The sequence below is a fragment of the Pseudorasbora parva genome, chromosome 16 (genome assembly GCF_024679245.1).
Source record: "Pseudorasbora parva isolate DD20220531a chromosome 16, ASM2467924v1, whole genome shotgun sequence".
In the NCBI taxonomy this organism is placed as follows: domain Eukaryota; kingdom Metazoa; phylum Chordata; class Actinopteri; order Cypriniformes; family Gobionidae; genus Pseudorasbora; species Pseudorasbora parva.
Window position 1 is genome coordinate 18,258,423 of NC_090187.1, and position 21,444 is coordinate 18,279,866.

A 21,444-nucleotide genomic window follows, 5' to 3' on the forward strand; every position below is an offset into this window, starting at 1 on the left:
TGGAATGGGATTTTTTTGTGGGAGTAGGACGGGAGAGGTTTGAAAATCCCCTCCCCTGTCACCCTCTGCTGTCCACTTCAATCGGTGCATTTAAGGTACTGCACTCTCACGCTAATTTGACCTGTTTAGTAAATCTGGCCCTAAGCATTTTGTTGATCTCTATAGGGATATTGGGAATTAAAGATTATTAATTCCAATAGAATTATCCCAGTATATACATGTCTGAATGTTTTATGTTGCTCTCAGTGTAATGGACTTGGACTCTTAATTTGATATTCTGTTATTTGGTTACTGATTATCTCCTTGTTTGTTTTCATAGTTACTTATGATTATCGTCAGTAATTTGGTACATCTTGTATTTAAACAACCTGTTTTGTTCAGTCCCTTGTCGGTTATTATCTTAAGTGTTGTGTTACTCCTGTGTTTATCATTAAAGCCATTTTTGGAAGAATGGGATAATGTGAGACATCGGGTAATGTGAGACACCGCGTTTTTTCTAAAATCCTCAGACTGGATTCAGGGCTCACTCAAATGTTATAATAAATCTGATATGATTTTGATACGTGCATTTGTGTCTGCCATATAAGAGGTCAGATCGGATATTCCCCAGTTAATGTGAGTCGTACTCAGGTGGACACAATCTGTGATCACATGACACTAATGGGGATGTTTTGCTGACCTTTAAAGATAGTGAGGAAAGCAAAACACTGAATAATCATTTCGTATGCATCCATTGCAGTGAAAATCTCGGATACGGGTAACGTTTAAAATATGATGTAAGCAGGTCGGATATAGTCACCAAATCGGAATTGTGCATCAAGACCTGCAGTGTAAATGCGGCTTTACGGTCCTGTGTTCTGACCCCCAGACTATGTTCTAATCTAATCTAATATCTGTCATTTGAATATTAATTAAAGCATTTGGAATTATATTGTTTTGTATTTTATTTTGTTCAGAGTTACTTTGAAGTTTTTAGGGGAAAAATGCTTAATGGACCAATCCCCATGATTCGGTTACTAGTCCGACATTAGTTCTGGAATGTGTGGTTGTCAAGCTAGCTGTCAGGATTCTACTGTTACAACATGTGTTGTTATGGTAGTTTCATAGTGGGAAAAGTAAGTGGATCAGTTAACCCAGAGCTGGTTCACTTTACTCCCTTGATTTCTCTGGTCTGTCTCAGTTTACCCCTAAGCTGGAGTAAAGTGAGACACAAGACACCTTATTCCTAGGACCTTTGTCCTAAATACATTCTAATAATTTCCATTGCTAGGAAACATCTTCAACAGGATTAACAGGAAATGTGTACATTTTACTGATATATAAATTTAGCTCACTTAAATGTGAGCAAATGTTAAAAAAATTTATATCTCATTTACTCCAGTCTCCCTACCCCTTTAGAGAATTCCTATCCATGTGTGTTGCTTGTCCAAAAAGATTACAGAATTACGACCCTCAAATTTAAGATTAAAAAACTGAACTCACCGGCGTGACACCTTCTCCTCCTCCTCCTCCTCACAGAACACCGGAATGTGCTAGAGTATTTGGGCTAGATGCTCCAGAAGGATGACCTCCCCCTAAAAGCCTGCATGCCAAACACGCCCACCGAGCTCAAACCAGAACTGGCAACCATCAAAGTCCTGGAGTCTATGCACGGTGCTCAGTCCATCTTAGGGCCAGAAGCAGACCACTGCATAATCAATCTGTAATCCATTGACAGAGTCCTGACCCTCCTCCATCTTCCTCCTCCAATGTTCCCGCCCAACTTCCTGGTCCCTTCCCCTTCGCTGGTCTACTGGTGTCGTTCATGTGGAACTTAAGGTCCTACTGGAGCTTCCCTTCCATCAGTTTGGAGTGAGCTTGAGTCGACAGCTAGAAGTACCATCACAGAGAGGTGACGAGGCCCATGTCTCCACCTCAGCCTGTCTGCCCGTTAGCTCCATCAGGGCTTTGGAACGTAAAGGGTCTGTAATGGTATTCACATCCAGATAAATTACTACTATATGGATTTTAACAGCAGCTTTAATTGTAATACCACTACTATAGGAGGAGAATTATTGGCTAAACTTGTAAAATCATCATACCGACTAGGCTATTAAAAGAGATACTTCCAGAGGTCATAGATCCTCTGCTTAATATCATTAATTCATCTTTGACATTAGGATATGTACCGAAAACTTTTAAGTTGGCTATAATTAAACCACTTATTAAAAAAACGCAACTTGATCCTAAAGAATTAGTCAATTACAGGCCAATCTCGAATCTACCGTTTCTATCAAAAATACTAGAAAAGGCTGTGTCTTCACAATTATGTTCCTTTTTAGAAAGAATATGGATAGATAGAATAGATAGAAATGGTATATGTGAGGATTTCCAGTCAGGATTTAGACCGTATAGTACTGAGACTGCTCTAATTAGAGTTACAAATTATTTACTCATCTGTTCGTGGTTGTATCTCTCTATTAGTGTTTCTCGATCTTAGCGCTGCATTTGATACTATCGATCACAATATTCTTCTGAATAGAATCGAAAATTATGTTGGCGTTAGTGGAACTGCTTTGGCATGGTTTAAATCGTACTTATCTGACCGTTATGTTTGTAGCATGGGCATCACTAGGCCTTTTTTAGGGGGGCTTCAGCCCCCCTAAACTAATATCTCAGCCCCCCTAAAAAATATGTGATTAACCTTTAAAACATATGAAACTGGCGGCAGGCTTCGGCTTCGTCCCTTTTTTTATTCTGTCTCTCCAATCCGCAGCGGCTCTGAGCAGAGCGCAGTACACGTCAGAAGCAGAGGTGTGTGTGTGTGTGTGTGTGTGTGTGTGTGTGTGTGTGTGTGTGTGTGTGTGTGTGTGTGTAAATCTGAGCGTCATTGGTCTGTCACCGCTCGTCAATGTCAAAATATTTGATAAAACCAATCAAATCAGAGTAGGCGGGCTTTATGGTCACAGAAACTGCTGAGGCTGAGCGTAAATTTTAGCAGCGCAACTCGATGTCAAGTAAGATAACATGAATGTTTAGTTTAGCAGCATATATTTAAGTCAGAAATATTAAACAAAAGAAAAAAATAAACTTTTGTCTAATTTCACCATTTTAAACTGGAAATATGCCTATGTGATTCATGTAGGCCTTAACGAACAAGAAATATTAACAAAGCCATTTTCATCAGATTAGGCATAATTAAATGTGTATATATTGTAAATTAATATAATTCTATTTGTAATATCCAGTAAATAAAAAAAACATCCAGTAAATTAAAAAAAACTTTTTTCAGCCCGTATTGGGCATTAGTAGGCTAATGAATGTGTTCATATTGTGAATTTAATAAACTTAAAACTTTAATAAACAGTAAATTAACGTGTCTAAGAAGATTATTCATGAAACATACAAATATCAGTAAGTTAATATGTAAACCATATGTTTATTTTACTCACTGACAAAAACGGATAACATATCAGTCAAAGCTCAGCGTTATGAGGGGAAGAGACAGGGCAAGATAAAAACAGAGAAAAAGAGAGACGTGCATGTTAAGAAAGACATATACTGTAATCTACTGCCCAGCATGGGCGTCACTAGGCCTTTTTTAGGGGGGCTTCAGCCCCCCTAAACTAATATCTCAGCCCCCCTAAAAAATATGTGATTAACCATTAAAACATATGAAACTGGCGGCAGGCTTCGGCTTCGTCCCTTTTTTTAGTCTGTCTCTCCAATCCGCAGCGGCTCTGAGCAGAGCGCAGTACACGTCAGAAGCAGAGGTGTGTGTGTGTGTGTGTGTGTGTGTGTGTGTGTGTGTGTGTGTGTGTGTGTGTGTGTAAATCTGAGCGTCATTGGTCTGTCACCGCTCGTCAATGTCAAAATATTTGATAAAACCAATCAAATCAGAGTAGGCGGGCTTTATGGTCACAGAAACTGCTGAGGCTGAGCGTAAATTTTAGCAGCGCAACTCGACGTCAAGTAAGATAACATGAATGTTTAGTTTAGCAGCATATATTTAAGTCAGAAATATTAAACAAAAGAAAAAAATAAACTTTTGTCTAATTTCACCATTTTAAACTGGAAATATGCCTATGTGATTCATGTAGGCCTTAACGAACAAGAAATATTAACAAAGCCATTTTCATCAGATTAGGCATAATTAAATGTGTATATATTGTAAATTAATATAATTCTATTTGTAATATCCAGTAAATAAAAAAAACATCCAGTAAATTAAAAAAAACTTTTTTCAGCCCGTATTGGGCATTAGTAATGAATGTGTTCATATTGTGAATTTAATAAACTTAAAACTTTAATAAACAGTAAATTAACGTGTCTAAGAAGATTATTCATGAAACATACAAATATCAGTATGTTAATATGTAAACCATATGTTTATTTTACTCACTGACAAAAACGGATAAAATATCAGTCAAAGCTCAGCGTTATGAGGGGAAGAGACAGGGCAAGATAAAAACAGAGAAAAAGAGAGACGTGCATATTAAGAAAGACATATAATCTACTGCCCAGTGACATGGTTTTCAAGCTATTGTTATCTAATTTTTTGGCCTTCAGAACATCTTAAAATGCACATATGTAGATCATAGAAATCAAAATTTTCTCAGGGGAGCATGCCCCCGAGCCACCCTAACATTTGGGATCCATAAACCTGCCTACATTATTGGGTATGTACAGTATGGCCATGCAGTAAGGTGTTAATATTTGCTTTATAAGTAATAATAAACAGCCAATATCTTCTGGGTATGCATGTTTGTAAGCTATTAGTTAATAGCGCAATTTGGACCCTAAACTAAATAGTGTCACCATTTTTCTACAGGCCTACCCTCGCTGGGGGCTGAGCCCCCCTAAAATGAAAATCCTAGAAACGCCCCTGCTTCCCATAATACCTGATGTACTCGTTACATCACAAAAAGAGTGGCATCTACGCTAATGTTAGTCTCTCTGTTTATCCCGAGGTTTATCCCGGATCTGGGCCCTGTCCGGATCGGATGGTGGACCTGCCTGGACATGACCAACGCATCCTGGAGTGTCTGCTGAGCCGTGTCAAATGGTGTCTCCTCCGAATTTGCCTCACTGGCACGACATGCTCAAAACCCGTCTTCGGCGCAATAATTCTGATCTTTCATGTATTCATACTCTTGTGTAATCGACGCCCCATCCTAAATAAATCTGTCTCTTCCGTGATACCCGGAAATTTTGAATATTCCAATTTAATATGATTTCTGACCTGTAAGGTTGCCAGAATAATAATCTTACACGGTGTGTTAATAGGCCAGAGGAGAACTGGCACCCCGACTGAGTCTGGTTTCTCCCAAGGTTTATTTTTCTCCATCATGCCCTGATGGAGTTTTGGTTCCTTGCCACTGTCGCCTTTGGCTTGGCTTGCTCAGTTGGGGACACTAAAAATATGATTAAAGTTATTCAACTTATTATACAAATAAAATGTATGAATTAGGTCTTATTTAATTCTATAAACTATAATACTGATCTGCCAACATTGTCGCTATATGATAAATTAAAATAAGCTGATAACATCACTGTTTTCTCAAGTACGACTGTACAGCCAAATCTAATTTTGTCGCAATATTATTCTGTTTGACGCTGTGAAGCTGCTTTGACACAATCGTGATTGTAAAAGCACTATATAAATAAAGTTGATTGATTGATTGATAATAGCATGAAGCCAGTTTGTTTACTGCTGACTGGCAATTCCAGAGGTCCACAGAAACAGAGAGAGGTACATTAGAAAAGGAGGAAATAGGACGTAGATTAGCAGTATTGGGTGGCCTTCTGCATGTGATAGTAGAGTGTTGTTCAGAGACAACAGGAATTTACTAAAAGCACATGTTGAGTCTGAGGAAAATAAATGGAAAAATATACTTAATTACCTTACCGGCAGGCCTTTACCCGAGTCAGTCTTCACAAGAGGAGGCAGAACACAAGGGCTAAACTCTTCCACTGACGGTTCCGTGACACTGAATAAATATACGACTTTCAACGCTTGAGTGAAAACAACTGTGCACATGCTTAAAATTAGCACAGCAAAAGCCAATAGCCAAAGAATGGCTGAAATAAAAAATAATGCAGTGCAGTAATTAAGTGCAATAACAAGCCATAATAACAAAGCAAGGGAATGCAGCTGTTATTCAGAATAGCAATACGCATAATTAAAATACAAATTACAATCAAGGTAGAAAATTTAAATAAATCATTAAAATAAAATTAAAATACATCAAGAAAATCATATTGAATCCCTCCTATCAGCAAATAATAAACTAAGAAATAGAACAGAATAACCAGATATTAAGCAAACACACTCACTGTCTTGTTTACTTCCAGTTTCTCTGCTCCATTCTGTTAGTTACTGATCAGTTCTTTGTTTGTTTCTATGTTTACTTATGATTATCACCTATCCGTCGTTTGGGTCATCTTGTATTTAAACTGTTTTCTTTCTGTTTTGTTCAATCTCCACTGGCACAGCACATAAGCAATTTTAATTGGATTGGACGGTTGGCTTATTTGTCAGACATTTTTGAATGCCTCAACATGCCTCAATGTGTTTTTGGCATATGAGGAAATGTCTTCGTTTAGGAGAAAGCTGGATCTATGGGCCAATTGTGTGGAGAAAGGATGCTTGGACATGTTTCCCACGCTGGCTGATTTCATGAAAGAGACAGGGTCTGATTTGAGTTTAGGATTTACGTGGACAGGACCAGTTGATGAACCACAAACTTTATGTGTGGTTCGTCAGGAGATTTTGGCTAATGACAGCATGAAACCCGCGAAACTTTGGCGACACCTTGAAACGAAGCATGACGAGTTAGCAGAAAAAGAAAACTTGACAGGGTCAGCAGTTACTATTCAGCCTTTGGTTGCTGGACATTTTGAGGGGGGTGTGTCAGCAGTTCATACACTTTTTCTGATGAGACAATCCAGGATGAGTGGATTCGCAATCCATTCAAGTTCAAGCCAGCAGAAAGTGATGCACTCTCTATAAGGTGAAGAGGCTTTGATTGATCTAACTAGTAATCATGAACTGGAGGAAATAATGACACACTCCTCCATTGGCCAATTCGGGCTCTCTGTTCAAAATTAATTCCTTTAGCTCACACACAGGGCCGTGCACAGGGGGGTGGCCCGGTGGCTAGAGCCACTGCCCCTTTGCCCTCATCGGCTAAGGTGCCCCTCTTGCTCCCTTCCCTCCCTCACCCTCAGAGGATTTCCATAAAAGCGTTCGGTTCCGCTAAAAATCCACTAGTTCCGCTAACCCTTTCCGTGTTTTCCCGCTCTCTCCGCGCAGCATCGCTCAAAGTCTGCGGCTGTCTGCTCTCTTTGGAGACGGCTGTTCCAGAATGTCGTCCCATCAACAGGTATATTACAAACTACAATCCACAACGTTGAATTGTTTCAACGGTGCAAACATGGATTCAAAGCTCCAGCATGCCACTCCTGTAAAATAGATTTCCTCATTATTTATGATATTTTATTTAGACCATATTAATCGTATACACAATTTAAAAAAAGGTAATACAGGCTATTATAAATATACATGAGTTGTATCAGGGTAGCCTACAATGGGGCTAAAGCACACCCTAAGAAAAATGTGCTCATTTTTCAAAAAAGTCCATACTTGAGCAAAAAAGCAACGTTTGCAGTATTTTCAGTTTATTTTGATTGATAAAATATTTAATTATTGTTCAGTAAATATTCAAATGTTAATATAAAAATATATTTTAAAATACAGAAACAAATGTTTAGCCTGAAAACATTGAATGAATGAGATTCCATAATAATTTTATAAAGTTTTATCCTTGTAACAACTAAATATATGTGTATTATATGATTATTATCATATTTTTTATTATAAATATGATGTTGCCTCTAAGATGGACACCCAACTTAAGATATTTACCAGCTGAATCTTAACCATATCATGTCAACAAATGGAAGTCAGTCAGCTGTTTATTATCATGTTAAATATGCCTTTTACCCCAAATACCATACTTTTATATATTCTGTTATTAAAAATCTGTTGAGTGATTCTCATTTGCTACTTAAATCTCCAATAAAAAATGTAAATAGAAAAGATATCAAATTAGCCCAGAATTAACTTTTTGGAAGAATAATTAGAACAACAGAAATTTAATTAGCACTAAAACCTAACAATTGTATTTACAGTATGATTGTAAAAGGTTTGTTATTCATTTTCTATATTAAGATGATACTCAATCCCCTTATAGTGCCCCTTACTGCCCCTCAAAATATCTGTGCACGGCCCTGCTCACACAAATAGCACTAAAGAAACTTTTACCATTTGTTTCAACTTATCTGTGTAAAGCCCTATTCAGACTGGATCAGATTAACATGGGGACGTGGGGGTAAAGTAATTATTACAAGAGGTTCTCAGTGATTTTAGTCCCGTCCAAATGTGCAATCTCGGTAGTCATTAAGGACAATGTCAGTAAAGATTACCGAGACTTTTACCTTCTGTAAAAAGGTCCGGAAAAATGACCTGGGGTAATACTAATCCCGTTTGAATAGACCCACTGTAAAAAAGTGTGGTAAAATTCCATCATTTCCTTTTTAAAAGTTTTTAAAAAACGCATTTTGCGAGCTTTGAGGCGCTTGAAGCATTCGGTTGCGTTGTAGGTGGAGGGAAAACTCTGTGGCAAACCTCCAGTATTTTCCGCATATCATTTAAAACAAAAAGAAGATCAAAAGCACTTATTAGAGGCACAACACTTATTTTAGCTCTAGGAAAGTGTCTATTACCAACACAATCCAATCAGAATCGTTAGACTGGATCTAACTGTTTATTAAAACAAACATTATATTGTAGACGGAGTTCAGACTGGCGCTCATGTGTGTTTGCTCACGTGATAACAGCAACGTCATACGCACATGACGACACGGAGGTTACCGTGGTGTGTTAAGCGAGTTACTCCTCCCACTTCTGCTAGTTTTACTGAGATGTCTTAATCCCGTGTGAATTGACCATTAATATTACAGACGTCCTGAGGTAAAATGACTTTACCACCACGTCCCGATGTTAAACTAATCCCGTCCGAATAGGGCTTTAATCAGGATTTTTCTGACTCTCATCAAGAACAAATATTGTTCATGCTTTTAAGTGGAGGATGACCTTTGTCTATTTCTAACGTCACCACAAATTAGTCTTCTCTGCGCAGTGAGGGAACAAATGCATATCGCTCACTATGGTAGGAATATAATTATGTAAGCATATTAATTAATAGTAGAGATATTTACATTTTGGCATTCTTTAATGTTCTTTCCCCACTCTCTGTTACAGATCATCTTACTGTTTTGACCGGGATGGACAGTTCTTACAAAAATTTATTGCTATTAGCTGTGTTTTGTTCTTTACGGAAGCATCATTGTTTTTGTTTCATTATTTTAATTTATGTTTAAAAAGTATTTCAGTTTTAAAAACATTTAATTATTCCAAGTTTTAAAAACATTAAAATATTATTATTATGAAAATAACTGCACTTTTCATGTTAACACAAACAATGATCAAAGTGAGGAGTTAACTGTCTGAAATTGCTGTGTGTGTGGGGTCTTTTTTATTAGGGGGGTAAGTTGTGTCAATAGGGAAGCCCACTGTCTTAGGCCCTATTCGGACGGTAATTGTTTCTTGTGGGGTTGTAAGGTATTTCCATCATTTACAGTCTGTGATTTTATTGCCGTCCGAATCCACAATGTCAGTGTTTTTCTCCCACCATCCGTGTAAAAATCCCCGGCCAAATTACCTACTGTTTTTAGTAGAGGTCGACCATTTCATCAGATTTGCCGATTAATCGTCACCGATAGCTGATTGGTGGAACAATCGTTACTGTCAAAAATCAATATCGATAGTTTTTCCGGTTTGCGTCCATTGCAGGAATATCTGAGAAGGGTGCTGTCATTACACAATAGCCTACAAGAGCTCTGTGAAGGGTCTGCTGGCATTATATAGCACGAGAGCAGCTTCTAGAGGCCAAATAAAAAACTATCACTGTTTACATTAACACGTGAGGCTGCACGCTTCACTGAGCGCTGCACAGAACGCGCTGACACATCTGACGCACGTTTAAAACAGCGAAAAGGAAATGGTATCAATAAAGAACACTTCAGTACATGTTGCCAAATCATTATAAAGTCATTTTTTTTGGTGACTAGATGCTTTAGCAGCGAAAGAACAGCAGTATATATGTACTTTACTTTGTCGTCGAGGCTGAGAGGACGCTAATATTAGCAGTAACATTACCTCAAGCAGTTAAAGCGATGTAACAACTAGTTATGTAAGAAACCAGACTGTGTAGTCATGCATCTGACAGAAATATAAACACCAGAAACGCATTCGATTTCAATACATATTTTATTTTGATAAGAAAACCGTCAAGTGTTCTAAAAAAGCAAACTGTTTGGATTTATGTGAAATAACACTTAATATAATACAATAATCCATTATAATACATTATATCCAATATTACATTTGTAACATTAAGTAAGGTTAATAAATGCTGTAGAAGTATTATTCATTGTTAGTTTTATGTGTTAACCTTTTTTATGCACTATAAACTAACATGAATGATTAAGATACAATTGTATTGCTCGCATATTATTACATGGTGTAAAATGTATATTGCATATCATTCATGTAAGCTGCCTAATAAGATAATAAATCCTTGTTAAAAATGGGACGTGCAGTCTGTTACCTGACATTTACTTACATGTTTCTAGGTTATAGATAAAAAGAAACATTTATTTGTAATATTTAAATGTTTAAGTTATTTTCTGTAGATTTTTTTCTGTTAGATCTTGTCATTTTAATAAATTCATATTTACATATGCAATTTAGAAAAATTTCATGGTTCAGTACTGTTTTTATTTCTTGTAATAAAGTTCAGCACTGTTTTGTGTGTTTTTTTATTTGTTGTTATTATTATTATTACTATTATTATTATTTTAATCTAGTATCTTTGAAAAAATTATTGGTCAATTAATTGGTGTAACGAAGTTTGTTGATGGAGGAAGGAGGTGGGAACCGGCGAACGTTTAACAAACTTTAATTCAAAATAAATAAACAATCGAAAGTAAACTCCGGGCAGCCCCTCACGGACGACTGCCGCCATACACAAACATAATAAAACGCGGGCAGCCCCTCACGGACGACTGCCCGCACACACACAACAAAACGTAAACTAAACATAACATAAATACAGGCCTGGTCCTCTATTGTCTTTCGCTGCCTTTGCTCCTCCTTTTATGCTCCCGTCACTCGGCCGCGAGATGAACCAGTGTGTCGCGCAGCTGGCACTCATTACCACTCGTCACCGGCCCGCTCTCACGGTCCCTCGCCCCGCTGCTTGCCACAATCGGTTATCGGCAAGCGTGGTCCAACATAGCTAATGGTATCGGTAAAATCCTCTATCGGTCAAACTCTATTTTTTAGACAAACACCAAGGTCGTGTGGTAATTTAATTGCTGTCCGAACTACATCTCTGAGATTTCAAGAAAATATTGCTTCAAAATTAACTGTTTATATCCTTTTTGACCACAGCAGAGCACCGTATCGTTGTGTTTCCCTGAAAGTTGTAAGCATTTTAAAGATTTAGCCTGCACCTTTAACTGAAATGCTGGTAAGTATAAGAATGAGCTTTCATCACTGCTCAAAAGAGAAAGAAAAAAACAACAAAATGTAAACATTTGAAATAAGCTGTTATTACGACAGTAATTAACATTATATAGGTTAAATTTGCAGCATTGTATTAACTTATTTCCGCTCATTTCCACATTTTTAAAATAAAATTTTCCTTTTTTAAAACAGATTTAAATAAGTAAATAATTAATAATTTCCTATTATTAAATGAAATATGATTTTATTCTTAGTATTCCAAGCATATGACATTTTAACAGCAGACAAACGTCTCGGTTACGTATGTAACCCTCGTTCCCTGAAGGTGGGAACGGAGATGTACGTCAGAACTAGACCGACGAATGGGGATCACTTCTAGGAGTCCCTATCAGCTTCGAGATTTAGAAAACGGGCCAATGAACATTGGCGTGCGTGCTTTGCATAGCGCACCCTGCCCCGCTGCGCGGATATAAAGCGGAAGCGCTCACCACGCACCACTGTTTTTCACTGAGGAGCCAAACCAAGGCTTGAACTGCAGTGATGGTACAGCAACTGTGACGACGGGACTGTTAACAGGATGTACGTCTCCATTCCCTCCTTCAGGAAACAGGGTATGGGGGGGGGGGGCAGATTTAATCTCCTCGCGCCCCTCAGGAACCTGACAATCAGGTCGTGCTTCCCCAAAGACTTACCTTCTACTAGTTTGTGATGTGCAGCAATAGCGGCCACATACACCTTGAGGGTGGAGGGAGACAGCCTTCTCTCCAGCCCATCTTGTAGGAAGGAAAGCACGGCCCTGACCGAACATATTCGGGGGTCTTCACAGGTTCCACTTCAACGCAACGAGGTGCCTCGTAGAGGGAGCTCTAGCGGAAGCGATGGAGTGTGCCACAGGTCTGTGGCAGGCCACCTAGAACCTCCGCGTCCCGTTGGGACCACGAGTGCCGGAGGGTGCCCTGTCTCTGAGTCAGGAGGTCCTTCCTCAGAGGAATGGGCCAAGAAGGTGCTGTCGCAAGGAGCACTAGTTCCCGGAACCATGTCACCCGGGACCTGCTCCTCGTCCTCTCTGACCATGCACAGTGTCTGTGCAAGAAGGCTCACTGGGGAAAACGCATGTTAGCGTAGGCCCTGGGGCCAGCTGTGTGCCAGCGCCTCCGTGCCGAGGGTCCCCTCAGTCAGGGAGTAAAACCACTGGCAATGCGCCGTGTCCGGGGCGGCAAACAGGTCTATCTGTGCGGTCCCGAAACGATCCCAAACCAGCTGGACCACCTGGGGATGGAGTCTCCACTGGCTGCCGTGAGGGCTCGTCGGCCGCATGCTTGAGCCGGCCCGGAATGTGAGTGGCACGAAGTGACCTCAGATACTTCAGACTCCATAACAGGAGGTGGCGGGCGAGTTGTGACCTGCGACGGGAGCGTAGACCACCCTGTCTGTTGATGTACGCTACAACCACCGTACTGTCCGTACGGACCAGACCGTGTTTGCCCTGGAGTGGCGTCCTGACGCGGCTCAGGGTAAGACGAACTGTTGACAACTCTAGGCAGTAGATGTGCCATTGCAGTTGAGGCCCAGTCCGCAGACCCGCAACCGCAAGCCCGTTGTATGTCGCACCCCAGCCGATGTATGAGGCATCCGAGGAGACAATAGGATGCCTGGAACCCTGTTTTAGGAGCACTCCCGCCTGTAGAACCTCAGGGTCCGCCCATGGGCTGAAGGTTTAGCGGCATCTCGGTGTAACTAAGACACGGAGGGATCCGCTGTGCAATGCCCACCTCGGAACTCGGCCGTGTAGCCAGTGTTAAAGCTGTCTCATATGAAGCACCCTGAGCGGCCAGTGGCGGGACAGATGTTACAGTCACAGGAAAGCCCCCCGGCCCTCCTCCGGGGGGAGGAAGTGGTGCTGCTGCCACTTCCTGTCGAGCAGGATCCTCCATCTCTGGGTGGCCCGTCTCAAGGTCCCTTACGACGGTGCTTGCCACCTGGCTTGGCAGCGGCCTGAGCGGGCTGGACACTCCACGTCTACGCCCGGGTGGAGGCTGCTGCTGTGCGGCGGCGGCGGCGGCGAGCGGACGCCCTCGGCGATGAGCAGGTGGAGGTGCTGCCGCCGGCGGCGGGGAGGAGGCAGCAGCGGACCGCCGGGCAGGAAGTGCCGGATGGCCTCCATCTGCTTCTGGGCGGCCGAGAAATGCTGGGCAAAGCTCTCGACCGTGTTGCTGAACAACCCAGCCGATGAAATAGGGGAGTCCAGGAACCGGGACTTATCGGTCTCCCTCCTGTCGGCCAGGTTGAGCCAGAGATGCCGCTCCTGGACCACCAAAGTGGACATCGCCTGGCCAATAGTACGGGCAGCGCTGCCGCCCGGAGCTCCCGGAGGAGCTCTGGGCCAGGACTACCCTCGTGCACATCCATGAGTGCCTGTGCTTGATGCACCTGAAGCAACGCCATGGCATGCAGGGTGGACACGGCCTGGCCACAAGACCTATAGGCCTTCGCGGTTAGACCAGAAGAGAACCTACAAGCCCCGGACGGGAGCTTCGGGTCCCCGCGCCAGGCGGAGGCGGACGTCGGACACAGTTGCATCGCGACCAAAATAAATAAACAAAACGAAAGTAAACTCCGGGCAGCCCCTCACGGACGACTGCCGCCATACACAAAGATAATAAAACGCGGGCAGCCCCTCACGGACGACTGCCCGCACACACACAACAAAACGTAAACTAAACCCTGCGACCCTCATACCCCCTGGCCTGCCCGCTGTCAAGGGTAGTGAGGGGGGAGGAGCCACTAGGTCGCCTGCGGGCGCTAAACGGTGCTTTCCATGACCTAGTCAGCTCTTCATGCACCTCCGGGAAGAAAGGGACCAGGGCGGGATGCTGAGAACCAGCGCGCCTGCCCCAAGAAACCAATCGTCCAACCTAAAAGTCTCAGGATGTGGTGGAGGGTTCCACTTAAGCCCGACCTTTTCGGCGGCCTGGGAAAGCATAGCCATCAACTCCAGTTCCAACTCGACCGTTGCCACTCTCCCAGAGGGAGGCAGTACAGTCGAATCTTCATCCCCAGAGGACTGAAACTCCCCCTCCGATGCAGCGATCGACATCTGTTCGTCAGCGGGTGCCCCACAAGACACCCGACAAGGGTCTCCCGAAAACACCACCGGTTGCGGCACTTGTGAGGGATTAGGGTCCTGCAGAGGCTCACTTGACGGGTTTGTCCTAACCGTAATCCTCAGGTCACCCCGGCCATCCATCAAAGTAGGTCTATTCTGCTGGGCAGGAATAGACCTAGATTGAGCTATGGGTAGGGGGACTCCCCCTTCCTGGAGGAAGGTGAGTCTCGACCTCAGCGGCACGATAGTCCTGTTCCCACAGTGAGAACACGAACTATCCACAAACGCTGCCTCAGCGCAGACACGTGATACAGCGCTTGTGACAGTCAGCGGGCTACAGGGAACGACCGCATCCAGAAATGCACGGGTAGAAAGACATCCTGAAAAGGACGGCACGTCACCCATGTAACTCTTTTTGTGAGGAAAATCTGCTCTTTTAGGTGTTGAAGCACCCAGGGATCGACCGCGGCAGAAATGACATGATTTGTGTGTAGCCTGTTTTCTGCTCTCACCAGAAAAAGGAACACTCCCACCGAACCAACTGTGTGTGTCATTCGACTGACCACATGAGCAGTGTTCCCAGTTGTGAACCATCACAAAACTCGCTCCCTGTGTGAATAAATCACCATCCGAATGCACAAGTTTTATCAGTGAGGTGGCACATGCAAATCTATTTTTACAGAAGTCCACATGAGAAATAATTACCGAATAGGGCTTTACACTTTGAAAACCCCTGGTCTAGATATAAGTATCACAGTGTGTTTGGGGTTGTGTTTCATGTTCATGTTTTTAACTTTGCCAGTCGAATGATTGTCTGCTGAAAAAAATGTAATGTGCTTGGAATAATAAGAATAAAATAATATTTAATTCAATAATAGGAAATTATTAATTATTTAAATCTCCTGTTTAAAAATAGAAAGATGTCATTTTATAAATGTGGAAATTAGCGAAAATAAATTAATATAATGCTGCAAATTTAACCTAGGCTCTATAACATTAATAACTGCCGTTATAACGCCTCATTTCAAATGTTTACGTGTTTTTCCTCTCTTTCTCTTTTGCACGGTGATGAAAGATTATTCTTGTAAATACTTTCCAGCATTTCAGTAATAAAAGTGTAGGCTATATCTTTAAAATGCATCCAAATGACAGGGAAACGCAATGATAGGATGCTTCGCAGTGGTCAAAAATTATTTTTAAGCAATCTTTTCTTGAAAACTCAGAGATGTGGATTCAGATGGGAATTAAATCACCATACGACCTTGGTGTTTGTCAAAAAACAGCAGGGAATTTGGTTGGGGATTTTTACGTGGGTGGTGGGAGAAAAACACTGACATTCTGCATTTGGCAATAAAATCACACACTAGCAACTGTAAATGATGGAAATACTGTACGACCCCACGAGAAACAATTACCGTCCAAATAGGGTATAATCTGCTTTGTTCACTGCCATGCACTTCCTGGTTTTCTCATTTTTCCCCATGCCCTTTATCTAGTTATTAATCCTTGTGTATTTAAAGGGTTAGTTCACCCAAAAATGAAACTGATGTCCTTAATGACTCACCTTAATGTCGTTCCTCACCCGTAAGACCTCCGTTCATCTTCGGAACACAGTTTAAGATATTTTATATTTACTCCGAGAGCGTATCCAAATGTATGCACACTATACTGTCCATGTCCAGAAAGGTTAGCCTGGATGCCAGCCTAACTTAGCCCTGCTCCCAACATTAGGTCAGGTGGTTCGGTCTGGACTCGATCCATAGAGGAGTAATTATCCCCAAACAGAAACTGTTCGGACCAATGAAATCATCAGGGCATGCTTTAGACGAGGACGGACAGATGATAAACAGTAACGTAATCATGAACGTAATCAAAGGGGCTTGGATTATTTTTGTTCGAATCCTATACAGAGAGCTTGTTTGCATATCCATTCACCTTCACTATTTCTCTCAAAAATGATGATCATGTTGGGTAAGTACTGTCACATTATGTTCTTCCCTGTCGTCACCTGTGCTCGTTTGTCTGATTAGGTTATCATCCCGAACTGTGTCTAACTATTTCCCTCATCTACCTTGTGTATTTATACTCCCCATTCTGTCAAGTCCTTGGTCGGTTATTGTTTGCACGGATGTTGTGTATGGTTAATGTTTGAAGTAAAGTCTGTTGAACCCTCATCTCCTGTGTTGCACTCTTCCTACTCCTCCTCTTCTTCAACCAACCCTGACAGAATAACCGACCTTCCAATTAAGAAAAAAGATGGACTCACCCAGCTGAAACTTCTTCTCTGCCCAGAGAGTCGGCCGTATCTGGACTACCTGGCCTGGATGATCCGGAGCGACAATCTCTCAACTGCAGCCAGCAATCCCAAAGTGCCCACGGAGGTTAGTCGGGAGCGGGAGGACAAGAAGGCACCGGAGTTGACACAGGCAAGTCAGTCCAATGCAGAGCCAGGAGCGGACATAGACCTGATAGATCTGTGGTCCACGGATCCTTTTCCCACCCTGGTCCCCACCCTATCATCCTCATTATCATCTTCTTCGCCAGTCCCATCTGGTAATCTTCTGCCTGTATCCCCTTCTTTCCTCATCCCATCTCCATTGCTGGCTGTGGCCAGCCCCCTGGATCTGTCGGCACTACTGGTGTCATACAGCTCCTCGGCTCTGCCACCGCTGTTCATTCCGTGCGGCTCATCCTTGCCTCGGGCCTCAGTTAGCAGTTGAGGGCCCGGCTACACCTCAGGCCTCCAGGCCCATCTCTCCATCTCAACCTGTCAGCCCTTCACCATCACCTCTGCTCACCGCTCCTTCATTGCCTCCGCGACCCGTCTGCCCAGAAACTCCGCTGGGCTCCCTCGTCACTCCAAGTCGGCCTCCGATGGTCGACGCTCAGCCTAAGACTTGGACTTCCGGGATTCGGGCTGCGCCCTCACCCTGCACCCCTCCAGCGTCAACAGGCTCCTCACTTCCTCCAGCTTCCCCATTGGCCTCGCTCGCCTCATCATTGTTCTGGTCATCCGGATCCACGTCACTGTTTTAGTCACGTGAGCCAGCATCTCAGTGCCAGGCTTCCAGGCCTCCGATGTCGCCCTGGTCCGTCGGCTGCTCGGTTTCGCCGGTTCCTCACCTCACCATGGTTCCGCCTCTGCCGATCGGTTCAGGGGTTCCGTCTACCCTGGCAGTCAGGACTCCGGCCTGGATCCTCCCACCGTCAGCACCATCATGGTATTGGTACCCGCCTTCTCCAGAACTCTGCCCATCATAAGCTTCACCCCTCCGCCGAAGCCTCCGCCCCTTTTTTATTTATATAATCTTCTTCTTTTCTACTTCACGGCGTGAGGACACGCCTTTTCGAGGGGGGCGTAATATCACATTATGTTCTGTCCTGTTGTCACTTGTGCTCGTTTGTCTGATTAGGTTATTATCCACACCTGGGTCTAACTAGTTCCCTCATCTACCTTGTATATTTATACTCCCCATTCTGTCCAGTCCTTGGTCGGTTATTGTTTGTACGGATATTGTGTATGGATAATGTTTGAAGTAAAATCTGTGTTGAACCCTCATCTCCTGTGTTGCAATCTTCCTACTCATCCTCTTCTTCAACCAACCCTGACAAGTACTCTGTCTATCATTAAATTCTTTTATTTTTAACACCGGCAAAGATCGTTTATTCTAGCACTCGTGCAGACAGGGTTGCCAAGTTTTTGCAACAAAACCCGCCAACTACTAGCCCTAAATAATAGCCCTCGGCACGGATGCACTAGCGCACAGCTGGCCGCAGGGCCTACGCAAGGATGCGTTTCCCCCAGTTCCTGTGCATGATCAGGGAGGACAGGGAGCAGGTCCTCATGGTCGCCCCGTATTGGCCTGGCGGACCTGGTTCTCCAAACTCATACTCCTTGCGACAGCACCTCCCTGGCCTATTCCTCTGAGGAAGGACCTCCTTTCTCAGAGAGGAGGCACCGTATGGCACCCGCGTCCCGACCTCTGGAACCTCCACGTGTGGCTCCTGGCGGGGACGCGGCAGGTTTGTGTGGCCTACTGGTGGTTGCCACTATCACTTCAGCAAGGGCCTCGTCCACAAGATGGGCCTTCGCTTCGAAGTAGAACCTATTCGTCACCTGGTGTGCTTATCGAGGAGAAGATGGAAATGCAAGTAGAAACCCACAGACTGTCAGAAGCTGAACGCAACCGACACAGAGAGTTCAAATTATGCCTATATTGTGGGAGTGAAGGTCATTTTCTACGAACATGCCCGTCTTGCCCTCCTTGGCTACTGGTAAGATCAGTCTTAAACCAACCCTCTGTATCAGCCCCATTAACAATATCAGTGACTTTAAAGTCTTCAGATTTCTGTGTTTGATTCACTGCTAACGTGAACTCTGGGTCGGCAGGTGATTTCATATCATCTATGCAGGAAACTCCAGAGAACCAACACGTCCAAACCATACTCCATCTATACCGTAACGGGCAAAGTCATAAACAAGGGGTACATAACATCTCAAATAACCCTTATTACTTTATGTGCAGAGAATCTTCACCAAGAATTGTTTAACCCATTCATTCTTGAGAAAAGCCAGACTGACATGATCCTTGGTCAGCCTTGTCTCATCAAACAATAACCTACCATAAATTGTAAATATAGTAAAATTCTGAACTGGGGTTGCAACTGCATTTTAACTAACATTGCCTTCTCCGTCCAGCCAACAGACGAACAGCCCGAACCTGTCTCAGTGAGTTCCACTTCCATTGAAATCATACATAGAAGAAGCCTTGCAACAAGGATACATCAGACCTTCCACCTCTTCAGCTGCCGCCAGCTTTTTCTTTGTTCCCTACACTGTAAAAAAATATGTTCAATAAGTTATGACAACATATGTTTTTACATTGTTTTAACTCATCAAAATAAGTTAAGCAATGTTAAACTTGTTTTTATTAGTTATACAAGATGTAACTCATTTTTTAAAGTCAGTTTAACATAATTTAAGTTGAAATAACTTAAACATCCAAGTTCAAAATTTGCCTTTTTTTACAGTGTAGAAAGACGGAGGCTTGCGGCCCTGTATAGATTATAGAGCACTAAATAGAATCCCAGTCAAATTCAGTTATCCACTCCCACTTGTCCCATCCGCCCTCAAACAACTCTGAGAAGCCAACCAAGCTTGACTTAAGGAGTGCATACAATCTGATCCGGATTCGAGAAGGGGATGAGTATAAAAAGAGCATTAATCACTCCTGCAGGGCACTACGAATACCTTGTGATACCTCTGTATTTCAAAGTTTTATGGACGAGGTACTATGAGATTTACATCTTTTGTTTTAGTTTACATTGATGATATTCTCATCTTCTCCAAAGATCCAGCTGAGCATCAGCGTCACGTCCTCCAATGGCTCAGAGAATTTTCCCTGTTCTTAAAGGCAGAGAAATGCATGTTCCATCAGACCACCATCGAATTCCTGGGGTACCATCTCAGCGAGAGAGGAGTCGAGATCATGAAAACCTCCATTACCTGAAGGAAGCCAAGAGACTTAACCCACATCAAGCTAGATGGGCTCTGTTTTTTGTCTGATTTCACTTCAAGATATCCTTCTGACCGCGGTCAAAGAACACAAGAGCAGACGCCCATCTCATGTATTCACGCCCCCGACGAAACCATGGAAGAACCAGAAACCATTCTCCCGGCGAAATTGTTTGTCACCCCCATCCAGTGGGATCTCGACGAACAGGTCCTTGAAAGGTCACATCGCTTTCCTATTTCTCCAGAGTGCCCAGCTGGTAAAGTCTATGTACCCGAAGATCTCTGCACTTCGCTAATCTCCTCTGCTGATTCGTCTGTTGGGACAGGGCATCCCGGTGTTCGTAAAAACTGGTCAACGCTCCAGCAGAAGTACTGGTGGCCGAACATGTACAATGACATCAAGACGTTCATCCAGGGATGCACGCTCTGTGCCATGACAAAGGTCCTATGACACCTGCCTGCTGGGAAACTTCTTCCGTTTCTCCTTGCATATATCCTGACACTATCCATACATGTTGCTTGTCCAGAAATGTTACACTATATATATATATATATATATATATAGTGTAACATTTCTGGACATATATATAATATGTGTGTGTGTATATGTGTGTGTGTGTGTGTGTGTCAAATAACACTGTCAAAATAACGTGTTCATTTCAATGAATTAATCTGAGAAAAAAGTTACGTTTTTTCTAGATTTTTTTCTAGATTTTACTAGATACCTGGAACCCCCAGACTAGATCATTTTCAAACCACGCTACAGTATAAGTAAAAACTGCTTGGGACAAATGCTGTCAAGATGAGATGTAGCCGGGCTATGTCTGTGTCATTTTGCCAACATTATCTTCATGTCTTGAAGTTTAACACCTCAGAAAAATGAACTTTCCTCTCTTTTCAACAAGCCTGGTGTTTAGCGCGGCACGTGCTCTTCAGTGGTGAAGACTATACTAGTGGCGCCGTTACTATATATTACTAATATTACTATTACACCGTATATATTTTATATACTGAAACGCAAACAAATCTGTATGTGACCGACTGAGCGATTCCCTTGCTAAAGGGATCACCATCGCAATGTCCTGCAGACCAGTTTCCTTGTATGTACAGTAAAAAAACTGTAAATACATACATACATACAACTGTAGCTACATACATACACCATCTTCCTGCAGCACTTTTAAATTTATT